Source organism: Eulemur rufifrons, chromosome 8 (genome assembly GCF_041146395.1).
Source record: "Eulemur rufifrons isolate Redbay chromosome 8, OSU_ERuf_1, whole genome shotgun sequence".
NCBI lineage: Eukaryota > Metazoa > Chordata > Mammalia > Primates > Lemuridae > Eulemur > Eulemur rufifrons.
In genome coordinates this window covers 5,393,173-5,406,343 of record NC_090990.1, presented here as the reverse complement: position 1 = coordinate 5,406,343, position 13,171 = coordinate 5,393,173, and the positions used below count along the sequence as shown (strand labels likewise).

The window sequence follows — 13,171 nt, the reverse complement described above, 5'->3', positions numbered from 1 at the left end:
TATTCCTTTACTTTCATTTTAGTAGGATTTTGAAACACAGACGAGAAAGACACATGCATTCAATCAGTTCTGTTTATGTGGAAATCTTTAATAATATTTACTAACAAATAAAAATCAAGTTTTAAAAGATATACATACGGAAGACTCTCTGGGGAGCGTGGGGGAGGATATTCCAACAAGAAGACAATGGTTTTCTTCTGGGAGGAGGGTAGGATTGTAGAAGAGTATGCTTCCAATTTTTTTTTTTTTGTATTTTCCACATTTGTCAGTAAATACATATTTTCACAAATAAAAAAAGCATGAGGATTAAAAATATTACTGAAAGGCATTTTCTGCTGGGCATGGTGGCTCATGCCTGTAATCCCAGCATGTTGGGAGGCCGAGGTGGGAGGATCACTTGAGCCCATGAGTTTGAGACCAGCCTGAGCAAAATAGAGAGACCCTATCCCTACAAAAAATAAAAACATCAGCCAGGCATGGTGGTGCACACCTGTAGTCCCTCCTACTCAGGAGGCTCAGGTGGGAAGATTGCTTGAACCAGGAGTTGGAAGTTGCAGTGAGCTATGATGATGCCACTGTACTCCAACCCAGGTGACAAAGCAAGACCCTGTCTCTCTTAAAAAAAAAAAAAAAAAAAAAAAAAAAGGCATTTTCTCAAAGATTAAGATAGCATAAACAGGTGTATTTTAGAAACTCTAATCCTCTAACCCCCCAACATGGGTCTACATGATCCTGGCTTTTGCTGATGCTCAGGGGGACTTGGGGTCCCAAAGAAGCACTGAGGCCTTCGGAGGCTGCTGGGAATGGGACAGGGTGCTGACGGGAAGGAATTCTGGCCTAGTCTCTGTGCTACCACAGTGGCTCTCTATTTCCGTCTGCTTTATAGGTTAACATTCTGCTCAGTATTTTGAGTTTTAAAGAGATCCACCACCACCCAAGAAGTCTGGGAAGTCCTGATGAAGATCCACAGACAGTGAGGTCGAGGCTGGGGGAGGCCTCCAAGGCTGAACCACACTCTACCTCCTGCCCCTCCCGTCCCGAGATGACCATAGCTGCCCCAACGGAGTGTTCTGTACGTACCCACAGAGCTTGCAAGGGGACCGCCAGACCTCCCAATCATGGAGCTCACTACCCATACCCAGCTACCCCAGGACCCCAGGTGGGAGTCTTTCGCCAACATCCGGCAGGTGTCAGTCTTTAGCCTCAGTTTCCCCATTTGCACAATGAAAGGACTGCATTCATCTTCCAAGCTAACGTCCTAGAAGCTCCAAAGAGCATCCTATTACTGATAACAGTGACTGCCAACTCTGGAAACACAAAACGTCCCCACCTGAGGACCCTTATGAGCAGCAACACTGAGTTATAAAAATTCAGCTGGGCACAGTGGTGCACACCCATAGTCTCAGCACTCCGGAGGCTGAGGCAGGAGTTTAAGACCAGCCTAGGCAACACAGAGAGACCCTGTCTCTGAAAATTTTTTTAAGTAAATCAAATAAATTTTAAAAATTCAATCTACTTCCTTCAGAAAACTGTTTCAACACTTCTCTCCCCAAATAGGCCAGCCCAATTCTACCATGGTATTTGGTCAAATTTGGTATCAAATACCAAATGCTATGGCTTAACAATGCCCCAGGGCTCCTCAAAGCAAAGCCATCCCTTCCCTTCCCAGGCAGCAGGTCTAGGAAGTAAGTTCTAATTCACTTCCAACACAAATTTGGGTCATTCTGTCCCTTTGGGCATGCTAGTCCTACGGAGAAGTCCTCCTTTGGCTGGAGAGTCACAGAGGGTGGATTTTGTGCAAATTCTTAGCCTATCTATAAAATAATATCTCTTCATCTTTACCCCACATACTTGGCTCCTTCCCCCAACCTACCTCTCTGGAATGGTCCAAGAAAGACCAGCAAAAGCTCCTCTTCCTGGCAGATTACAGATGCTTTAGAATCAGTGAGTGTCATCCCGCCCTGGACTGACTTTGAGCTCCTTATCTGCCTGGGAAAAAAAGAAAGAAAAATATTTTAAAAAGGGAGAGTCTCAGAGCCCTGTGCATTCCCTTACAGGACTTTAGCTCAAAGCGACTGCTTCACCTCGGTCTCCCTTTTTGCAAACCAAACACATTCTGCTTGATCGGCCTTTCTTGCCATCTGTGTCGATGCCACCCCCGGCTCCCTTTGGTGGTACTGAAACCAACCCCAGGAGCATTTCCATGCCCAAAGCAGGAATATACATACAGATGACTCAGATCATTTTTAAAGCTGTTTGTTGGTTTTGTTTGGTTTTTGAAAGCAAAGCAATTGATCTGAGCCAAGCCTGGGTTCAGAGTTCTGTTCAATGGATGTGAAAGCAGGTCTGTGAACTTGAGCTCTCGGTTCCCCATGTGGCACTGTCGAAAGGGAAAGTCATCCCATTAGCTGGAGATGAAAGGTGTGAGGGGAGGGGCCACCCACTCCCTGCCTCTGCCGGTACCTTGGCAGCTCCTGGAGATAATCTGACCCCAAAGAGGGAAACAGAGACACCAGAGGTCCAGCCTAGCCAGATGAATTCCAGCAGCAGGACCGGACCCCGTCTCCCAACCAGGCATAGCTACCTACCTCCACAGCTGAGAAACTTCAGCCTGGAGCCCACTGGGAGGGCTTGAGGAGGGGTCCCCAAGAGCACAAAACCTAAACCACTGGCTTCTCCAGGAGACAAAAAGTAGAGCCTTCAGAACCCAATGGAAAGGCGTGTACTGCGGGAACACACTTCCCGAGGACCAAGCCGGAGTCCCCCAGGCTGCAGCCCAACCAGCGCAAGAACGCTCCATGGACCCGGCCGCACGAGCCCAGGAGCGTGGGTTTGGGGTCAGTTCCCTCAGCACCCATGGGAGAATGGCAAGGACTTCCAAAGGCGCTTCCACCAGGGAAATGGGAGGCAGCACCAAGAGCTAAGAAATAAATAACGTCCACCGCTGACCGCTAAGGAGACTGGCCCACACTGGGATTACCAAGACAAATAGCAGCAGCTCTGGCACAGGAAAATGAGAGATCACGGGGAAAGCACTTTCAAAACAGGAAAGACAAAGCAAAAAAGCATGATGGAACCGAGAGAAGGAAGAGTCAAAGAAGGTAAGGAAAGAATTAGTCCTCAGGAATTCGGGCCAGGAAATACGGAACCAGAGCAGAATTCACAAGAGGGCGGCCAGGGAGACGGGCCCCCCGCAGGGAGGGAGCTGGCAGGACCTCAGGACCTGGGTCTGCCGCCCTCTAGCCCCTCTGGGTTCAAGGGCAAAGCCTGGATGGACAGAGCGCAGGACGCTGGGTCCCGAATGGGGGCAGGGGGAGGGGAGGACGCGCACGGCAACTGCTCGGTCCCCGACGAGTAAACAGCCTGCCCCGCACAGGCGCGTCCTCGTGCGCAGCCAGCTGAAGGCCCTGCTCATCCCATCGGGGCTGCAGCCGAAACACCTGAGGTCCCGACCCCCCGGGGTAAAAAAAGGATGCAACCAGTTTAAGGGATGAGAGCATCTCACAGCCCACAACAGAGAAGCACAACGCCAGCGCGACCCTCTGCCTCGGCCTCCCCCAGCTCCCACGCCCCAGACCCCCGAGTGCCTCCGCCGACCCCGCCCTCCGCGCCCCACGCGGACAAAGCCTGGCGCTGGGCGGGGCGTTCGGCGCTGGGGGCACTGGGACCCCGCAGACGCTGCTCAGGTGGGCTCCGTACCGGTGTCGGTGCCGGGGGCGGGGCCCGGTCTCCCTGGAGACGGTTGCCCAGGGGACGCGCGGGTGGGTCCCGGAGTGACAGGAGGACGCGAGCGTCCCGGCGGCGGCGCGGAGCCCGCAAGAGCCGGAGGGCAGGCGGGCCGCGCGCGGTGCGGGCGAGCGGGGCATCGGCGGAGGGGCGCGGCCCGGGGCGGGGCCGGGACTACGGGCTCGCGGGGGCGGGCCCGGCCGGGGGCGGGGCGTCCAGGGCGGGCGGGGCCGGGACCAGCCGAGGCGGGCACGGGCGGCAAATTCTCACAGCCTGCCCGGGGGAAGCACCGGGACGCGAACGGCCGCTGGGCGCGCAGCGGACGCTGCAGGGAGGGGCCTTGGGGTTCGCGCGCGGAGCCCCAGAGCAGTCCCCGGACCCGGATGGCGCGCGCGCTGGCCGCGGCCTGGAGGTCTCGCCCTGTAAACCAATGGAAAGTGCCATCTGCAAAGCGAGAGAGGCCGGGTTTCCGCCAAACAGCTTTCCCAGAAAGGGTGGGGTACAGGACCGAGTCACAGATCAGGAGCCGGGGCCACCCGAGTCATCGGCCATCCCGGGCTCAGATACAGCCTGCTGGCTGTGCCCCAGCCAATGGGCCTTTCCACCGCGGTTTTATGTGGGATTCAGAAAACAAATTCTTTGCTACGAGCGGAGTGCTTGCTGGCAGGTCGTTCATGCAATAATAACGCGGGTTGTCCCTGCACGCGCCCTTTCCACGGGCGCGCCAGTGCTCATCCAGGCGTCTACACCGCAAGGTAGGTATTGTTCTCCCTCGGGTTGTGAGTGAGGAAACCCAAGCTCAGAGGGCAAGGGCTCTTCCTCGCAGACACGCTCACAGACGCGCAGTCCGCACGGCCCCTTCGCGGCAGCGCTAGCTTTGGACCAGTTTGGTTTGGTGCTGAACCCATCCACTTCTTGCTGTGCAAGGGCCCATGTCCCCTTAGAATATTCTTTCGGGTCCACAGCCCCAGACTTAAACCTTTGCCACAGTGGAGCGCAGAGGAGGAAGGCGGGGTGTGCGGACCAGAATCATCCCAGCCCTGTCCCGTGGGGCCGGGAAAGTGGTTTGAGGAACACTCCTTAGTGGTCCTAACTGCTCCAGGCGGGGCACCCAGGGCAGGGCCAACTCCCCAGGCTCGTGAGCCCCAGGCGCCTTCCTAGTGCCTGCGAAGAGGGCACGGAGAAAACTGCCAGCAGATCCTCAGAATCTCGAAGGGGCCGGGCATGAGAGGACCAGGCCGCCGGGACCCGGAAGGTCCCCAGCCAAGGGCGCGGCCCAGGCCAGAGCGTCTCTCGGTGGCCTTCGCTTCCCCCACCACCTGGCAGCCCTGCCAGGGGTCCTGGTGCCCCGGGCACCCCAAGGAGGAGAGACGAGGAGGGGGGCCAGGGCGGGAGGGCACATCCTTCTCCCTTCCCTTCCCCAGGCCGTCCCTTGATGTCACCTCCCCCCCAGACACTCAAAAAGACACACGCTTGCATACAGATCCGTATACACTCAGGCACAATTATATAAATGGAGACAAGCGCTCTCGCACTTCACACCCTGAACCCGGCGGGCACTCACCCACCCGCACAGCCGGGATGTGCACTTGGCAGCCTCCGGAGAAGGCGGAGCCCGGGCCACAGGGAGGGGACCGCCCCAGGCTCCGCCCCCGCTCTCCCCACCTCCCCCCTCACTTCTGCTCCCAGCCTGGGGAGCTGGTCTCGGAGCAGAACGGTGCAGCGGGAGACATCCCATGGCAGCTGGGACCCCCTGACTCAGCCGCGGTGGTGAGTCAGGCCCCCTGCAGGCTGCGCGACCCCAGGGCGGGGAGGTTCCCAAGATGAGAAGTAAGCCTCCGGACCTTGGAGGGGCAGACAGAGACTGGGAGGAGATTTGAGTGCGGGGAGGGGGGGTTATCCCTAACGGGCGGCCGCAACCAGGAAAGCCAGGCTACCTAAGAGCTTTTCCAAAGGGCAGACAAGCTTCAGCGGCTCCTCTCCCCACCCCCACCCCACGTGAGGGAGTCCTCCTTCCAGCGGCCCTACCCTGCAGTGGTCCTCCTGCTTGGAGACTTCTTTTCTCCAGCGTGAGTTGAGTGAAAGTCAAACTCAAAGACAAGGTCCCCATCACCAATGGAACCCAATGACCTGGCTCAGGGTTCAAATTGGGGGTGTCAGGCACTGGTTTCTCAGAAAAATCAAGTCTTTGAAAGGGCAAAAGCCGCAAAAAGTCATCTTTCTGTATTATAAAGATGTACTGGAACAGCCCTGACAAATTCTGGAAAAACACAGATCCTAATACATTGTTTGGAGAATTAAATGAATTAATACAGGAACAGGGAAAGTCTCTAGAACAGTCCTGGCACGCATGGTAAGCACTGGCTTTCACACATGGAAAACAGACACAAAGCGGTAAAGTGACTTGCCCAGGGTCACACGACTATTACAGTTAGTGGTGGAGATGGAAGAAAAACCAAAGTCTCCTGGTTCTTTGTTCACAGCTCAAGTCTTTTAAGTCCTTTCTGAAACCAAGTAAGAGTATAAATAAATTAGTTTAGTGGATAAATAAATGAATTTCACCACTGTTAAAAAATCAGAGTAAATAGAGAAATTAGATTTCCACCCCTCTACTTGCTACTGCCAAAAAGGCCCATCCTCTCGTTAAGTCCCCAAACACAAGGCGGGAAACCAAATGGGCCTCTGCGTCCACTCATCTGAGCCCTTGCTCCATTCAGGGAACCCTGTAAGAGGGAAGTTTATTTGCTCCATCAGTCACTCCTTCCTCTCCTGACACTCCCAGCTGCACCGCAATATCCCACCGCGAACTTTGCGGGAATTCCACTGTTGTCTCTACTCAAATTGGCATCCGGCATTTCTAGGTGGGGTCGGATAAGACACTGATGAGTGGAGACAGACTAGGAAGGTGAAAGTCAGAAAAAAATAAGGTGCAGCTAACAACAAACAGCTAATTGTTTGTTTTTAATTCTATTAGGAAGAACAGGAGGGCTCTGGGAAATAATCCTCCTCGGAGAGGAGAGAGAGTTTCCATATTTATTCACATATCTCCCCACCCCTTTGTTCCCCTGATATTTTTATTCTCAAAGCACAAGGATGAGGAGTCTAATTACATGAGGCCCCTGCTGTCCTGCCAAACTTACTTACCTATTTTCATTAATCTTTGAGACTCTCGCCCTAAATTAACTCTAAAAGTGGCTCATCTGTAGTTAGAAACCAAAGTTAATTAGAATCAGAAGCTTCCCTCTTTCTTTCATCAATTCCCCAAGCTTAGACCAAAAGTCTGTGTTAATTGAGGCTTCTGAGTTTGTGACCTGGGGCTGGAGTTGGGCGGGGAGGATGCTTTGTTTGCATTGCTCGTGCTTCCAATTGTCAACCAGAAAGCATCTGTGGTTGCCTGGAGTTGCAGTTAGTCTCCCAGCCAGAGGTAGGAGCAAAGCTCTGGAGTTACACCTGGATTAGGATGAGTTTCTAATCTCTCCAAAGCTTCTGTTTCCTAGTCTGTAGAAGAAGGTACCAGCCCACTTGCTGACCCGGGACAGCAGAAGGAAGGATCACCCAGACTGCGTATGTAGGGGGCATCCAGTTACACTGTGTGCGGTCACTGTTTCCTGTGAGTCTTAGGTTGCCAATTCGAGCATATGATCCTTATGGGAGGAAACGATGTCTTAGACTTTATATCTTTTATAGACAAAAAGACATTCTCTGTGGAAAAGGTCAATTGCAAATATTTATCGAATACTTATTGGGAGAAAATCAGAATAAGAGAACAAATAGTCACACATCAAAGCTATCCTGGAGTATCTGAAACTCATTTGCTAAGATCTCTTTGTGGAACCTCTAGGTGTGTTTGAGAAACTGCTAAGGGCAAGAAAATTACACTGAGGGCTAGGAAAATCTTAAAAGTTGGGTCCAAATTTGAAGAAGATAAAAAGAATGAATCTGGCAACATTAGACTAAACACAATCACAGAGCTACACTTAGGTCAGTTAGTTAAGACAGGGCACGGGTGACTTGCCCAAGTCACATAGTCAAATACATAGAAGTAAGTTCCAGTTTAGTCCCTGAAAGATACTGACACTAACAACAACATCGACCCCAATGCGGCCATCTGTCCTGAAACTCAGGCAAGACAGAAAGAGAAGCCACATGTAGGCACCCAAGTTGACATGAACAAAGAAACTTCCAGATGATTCTAGCCGCCATCGTTCGAGTTATTACCAACGCTTTGAGAGTCTGACCCCAGGTATCCTGACGCACAGCCAAGGTGTCCTGCTGAGCTGTCTGGATTCCTGGCCCCTGGAACTACGAGCTTACAAGCACAGCTGTTGCTACACCTCTAAGCTTGGGGAGGTTTGTTACGCAGCCGTAGATACCTGGAACTTTGATTATCCCATAAAATCCTCAAAACCACCCTGTAAGATAGTTATGATGATCATCTTCATGAGGAAACTGAGGCCAAAGACTCACCCAAAGCTACGCAGGAAGCAGCAGAGCAGGAATCAGAACCCACCTTTAGCCACCACCTGAAACTGCTCTAACACCCACTCGTCCAGTGCTGTATGACACGAAGCTCGGCTTTGTCACGTGTGATGATATGTGTGCCTTTTAGTGAGACCCGACCCTGCCCCTCAAGACAGTCTCCTGTGTCACCCAGGAAAGATGTCTCTGGTGACTTCTATTGGTTGGTGCGACCCATTGCAAAGGTGACCCAACACCGTGGTGGGAAGTGACTAATGCTGTCCCCACTGGGATGGATCCTGGGCCTGTTCTAGTCAACATCTTTCTTGATAACATAAATGAAATGAAATCCAACGATGGGCTGATCAATTCAATAGAAATGAAAATAAAATTCATTTCTACGACTGGAGACGTCATCTGTAAAAGTCACTCTAGCAGAAGTGGGTAACTGTGGGGCCAGGTGCAAGGTTGTATATGTCCAAATACTAAACTCCCTAATTGCACAGAGGGGATTGGTCAAAGAGGCCTAATGAGAGAGTGGGAGATGGAGAACTCAGAGCTGGCCCAAAGCTGGTTCTGAGGCAGCACCACAGTCCTTTCAAGAACAAGCTGGCTGGGCCATTCTCCATATGACACTCTTATCACATCCAGCTTCCTGAGAGTCACATCTGTGTGTAGCCCCCACCACATTACAGCAGGGCTGGTCTGTGTGACCAAAAGAATATGGCACAGTGACCGTATGTCACCTTCAAAATTAGGTTATGAAAGACCATGGGGGCTTTAGTCTTGTGCTCTCACTTTCTCTCTCTCTCTCTCTCTGGCTCTCACATAACCCAGCGGCCATGTAGTAAGGAAACTCAAGCAGCCCTGTGAAGAAGCCCATAGGAGGAGGAACTGAGATATCTGGCCAGCAAGTCACCGAGGGCTGCCAACAATACCTTGGCAGGTATCTCCAGCCCCAGACACCTGCAGCCCTAGCCGACAGCTCGACTGCAACCCCGTGAGAGACCTGAGCAATAACCACCCACCTAAGCTGCTCCTGAATTCCTGATCCGCAGAAACCAGGAGCTAATAAATGCTTGTTGGTTAAGCTGCCAAGTTTTAGGGAAATTTGTTTCACAGCAATAAGTAACTAATACACCACCGTGGCTGCTGTGTTCCCTGCTGAGTGGCCCAGCACTGCTCCAGGCTTAGAAGCTCCATCAGTACTTGTGACTGAGTAACAGTTAGTACCAACAGCCCTTCCACTGTAACGGTATGAGTCACACAGATTTCTAAAGAAGCAGCAATGTGCTAAGGAGAGAAGCCAATCACAAAAGACCACATAGTGTATGACTCCATTTATATGCAATGTCCAATGTGGGCAAATCCACAGAGACAGAAAACAGATTAGTGGTTGCCAGGGGCCGAGGGACTGGGGAGAAATGGGAAGTGACTGCTAATGGTATGAGGTTTCTTTTTGGAGTGATGAAAATGTTTTAAAATTGGTTATGGTAATGGTTGCATAACTGTGAATATACTAAAAGCCATTAAGTTGTACACATTAAGTGAACTGTATGGTATATGAATTATATCTCAATAAAGCTTGTTGTATCAAAAAATGAAGAAGAGGAGAAGAGGAGGAAGAGAAGAGTCAAAGTCACTGGTGCCCAAGGAATGGCACCATGAGTGGTGCCAGGAAGTCTGGCCACCTACAGGGCTGGGAATTGCAGGGGCCTCCCTCATGCCTGGGCAAGAGGCCACAGTCTAAGGTCAGCTAAGCAAGGCCTGGGAGGACATGGAGAGGTGACCAGGCAATGCGGGTGCTGGTGCTGGGCACCCTCTTGGCCAAAGGCAGTTTGCCCACTAATCTCCCAGGGGGACCCTGCCTGGTTTCAAGTCACCTAAGGCCCAATGTGAGGAGCCTGGACATGGCCCTGACTCCACATCCTCTCTAGAAGATTCCACCCAGTCCTCGTGGGCATGCTTTTCCATGTGCCCAGGCCAGTCCCCTTCCTGCAGAAGGGGGGCCACAGAACCACAGGCTGTCACTGTCCCAAAGGACAGTCCTCTCCCATAAATGAGCTGACTCTACAGTGGAGTCGCCAAATGATGTAGGAAAGACAGTCTTTGCCAAAAGCCCCCGAAGAGGGGTGGTAGGACAAAGGATTTGAACGGCAGTGGGGGAACGTGTACAACATCTTACCTAAGAGGTGGTCAAGTTGAAAATAAGAAACAGCTTCAAAACAGACTTGGAACAAGTTGTTGGGCAAATGTCTCTTTCAGAGGCCTCAGCGACGCTGGGATGTTTTGCCCTCTCTGGGCTTTGAGGCTGGTTTCAGGGTCAGAATCTCATAATGCAGAAAAGCCAGAGGTCGGACCCAAACAGCACTTCCATGTTCCCTGATGGAGTCTGTGGATGAACTTAGGGGATGTCCAGGAACCGCCCCCCATCATATGCAGAAATGTTCCTGTTGGAGCCTTTTTCTGGAGCGTCCATGATTTTCAATTAAATTTCAAAGGGATTTAAAATCTGACACAGGTTAGGGACCACTGGGCGGTATGGTTCTAGGGTAGGTGGATGATGGATTTGTTTTTTCTTCCTTTGGCAAATCTGTATTTTAGAAACTTTTTATAACTAACTTGTATTGATTCTACATAATTAAAAAAATATAAGCCAGGCACAGTGGCTCAGGCCTGTAGTTCCAGCACTTTGGGAGGCCAAGGTGGGAGGATCACTTGAGCTCAGGAGTTTGAGGTTGCAGTGAGCTATGATGACGCCACTGCACTCCAGCCCAGGCGACAAAGCAAGACCCTGTCTCTGGGAAGAAAAAAAGTATTCGTGCATAAACATATTTATAAAACATATATATATTAAAAACATCCACATGCATCATCAGAAGATCTCAGCCTATAATTCCTAGAAAATGTAGGTCACCCCCATCTCAAGACGCCCAAATAGTTAATATTTTTTAAAACTGCAAATTCTACTTCCCTTCTCTGTCCTGACCTCAACCTAATCACACACGTGTGTGCACATGCGTGTGCGCCCACACACACACGCGCACACACACTCAGGGCCTCAGCAGCTTGGCAGTTCACCCTGTTCTCTTGGGGTCAGCTCTGCAGCTGCCCAGGCACTCAGCACTCGGGCCCTCCTTCCCCATCCCGTGATGGGCTCATGGGTCGTCTCCCTCTATTCTCTTGGGACTCCAGACCTGCACACAACCCTGTAAGTGCTGGGCCAAAGAGAGAGAGATGCTAGGGGTGCCACCGGACACCTCACTCCACCATTCATTGTCCAGGTCAGTCTCCCCTGGGCAGGGGCTCTCATGCCACCTGCTTCCACTCTCAGAGCAGGTCTCTGGGTCCCGTCTGCACCTGGGAGCCTCTGGGATCAGTTCAGACTGTCCCAGTGCAACAGCCTCGTCATCACTGATTGCACTTGTCTTTGGGGCTACTGTGGGCAGCCCGTCCCGGGATGCCTTAGGTCCACTCTCTCAATTAATCATCACAAGCTCCTCAGGCAGGTGCTCTGTTTTACCAGTGAGAACGGTGGGGCTCAAGGAGGTTATGGCTCCATAGCTAGTGAATGGGGGTGGGGTGTGGGCAAGATTTGAACCCAGCTGGACCCCGGAGCCCTCCTCATAACACTGAACCACACTATCTCTCCTGGGCCAGTGAACAGGAACCGAACGGTGTCACCTGCCAGTTGAAGGACCCCTACCGAGGTCGACTTCCTGAGAAAGGTCCAAGAGTTGGGCGAGGAGACCCTTGGATTGCAGAGGCCAGGCCCTGCTTCCTCTGGGCAGAGGGTGAGAACAGGCACCACCCCGCAGACTGGAGCCACATCCTCCCGGCCACTCTTGCTGTAGAGCAGCTGTCCCCAACCTTTTTGGCACCAGGGACCGGTTCCATGGAAGACAATTTTACCATGGACTGAGTCAGCAGTGGGGGAGGGTTCAGAATGATTCAAGCACATCACGTTTATTGTGCAGTCAGACCTCTCTGCTAATGATAATCTGTATTTGCAGCTGCTCCCCAGCACTAGCATCACCACCTCAGCTCCACTCAGATCATCAGGCACTGAATTCTCATAAGAAACCACAACCTAGATCCCCCGAATGCAAAGTTTACAGTAGGGTTCGCGCTCCTACGAGAATCTAATGTTGCTGGTGATCTGACAGGAGGTGGAGCTCAGGTGGTGATGTGAGCAATGAGGAGCAGCTGTAAATATAGATGAAGCTTCGCCTGCTGCTCACGTCCTCCTGTGCGGCCCAGTTCCTAACAGGCCATGGACCAGTATCTGTCCGAGGCCCCGGGGGTGGAGACCACAGCTGTAGAGGATTGGAGTCCAGGAAGCCAACTCCACTGGAGACTGGGACCTTCAAGAACAAGGAACTCTTCCTGGGAGCCCTTCTGGGAGGGTGGAGGGTGGGGTGGGGCAGACAAGTGTGAAGAGAAAGGAGCCAGGAAGCCCCTTCTCGCAGCCCACTGGCTCCCAGACAGAGGCCCCACCCATGCCCCTCCTGGGGGGAGATTTAGCTGGAGACTCCCCTGCTCCAGCTACCGGCTCTCTCCTGGACACCAGCGCCGGAGTTTGCAGGCAGCAGGTGCAGGGGTTAAGGGCCGGCTCTGCCACTTTCCAGCTGGGTACAACTTAGGTCGGCGACTTAAACTTTCTGTGTGCCAGTTTCCCCATCGGGGGATCACGGTAGTACTTATCACACAGGTTGTCATAGGAAGAGTTAGTTTAGTATTTTCCAAGTACTCAGAACACTGCCTGGCACAGAATGCGTACTAAAAAGTGTTTGTTGTTATCATTATTAGACATAGAAATGGCAAGCTAGGCTAATGAAAGTGGCCATTTTGAGCTGGTGAATGGCAAAGCTCCTAAGTGCAAATGCTGCTGATGAGACCCACAGAAAATGAAATGGGTCTACACGATGCCTCCGTCCTGGAGCTCGTTGGGCCCGTTCCCAACGTGAGGCACTCTTGTAGTCTAGAC

The 13,171-nt window shown here is 52.1% G+C and overlaps 1 protein-coding gene across 1 annotated transcript in view; it reads right to left on the bottom strand.

Annotated features, from left to right (window-relative positions):
- PIK3CD (phosphatidylinositol-4,5-bisphosphate 3-kinase catalytic subunit delta) overlaps positions 1–13,171 on the bottom strand; it is a 48,715-nt gene that overhangs the window by 23,395 nt on the left and 12,149 nt on the right. Inside the window, exon 2 of the mRNA XM_069479317.1 lies at positions 1,874–1,985. The gene's annotated coding sequence lies outside the window, so the exon portion shown is untranslated. The remainder of the gene's footprint in view (positions 1–1,873; positions 1,986–13,171) is intronic.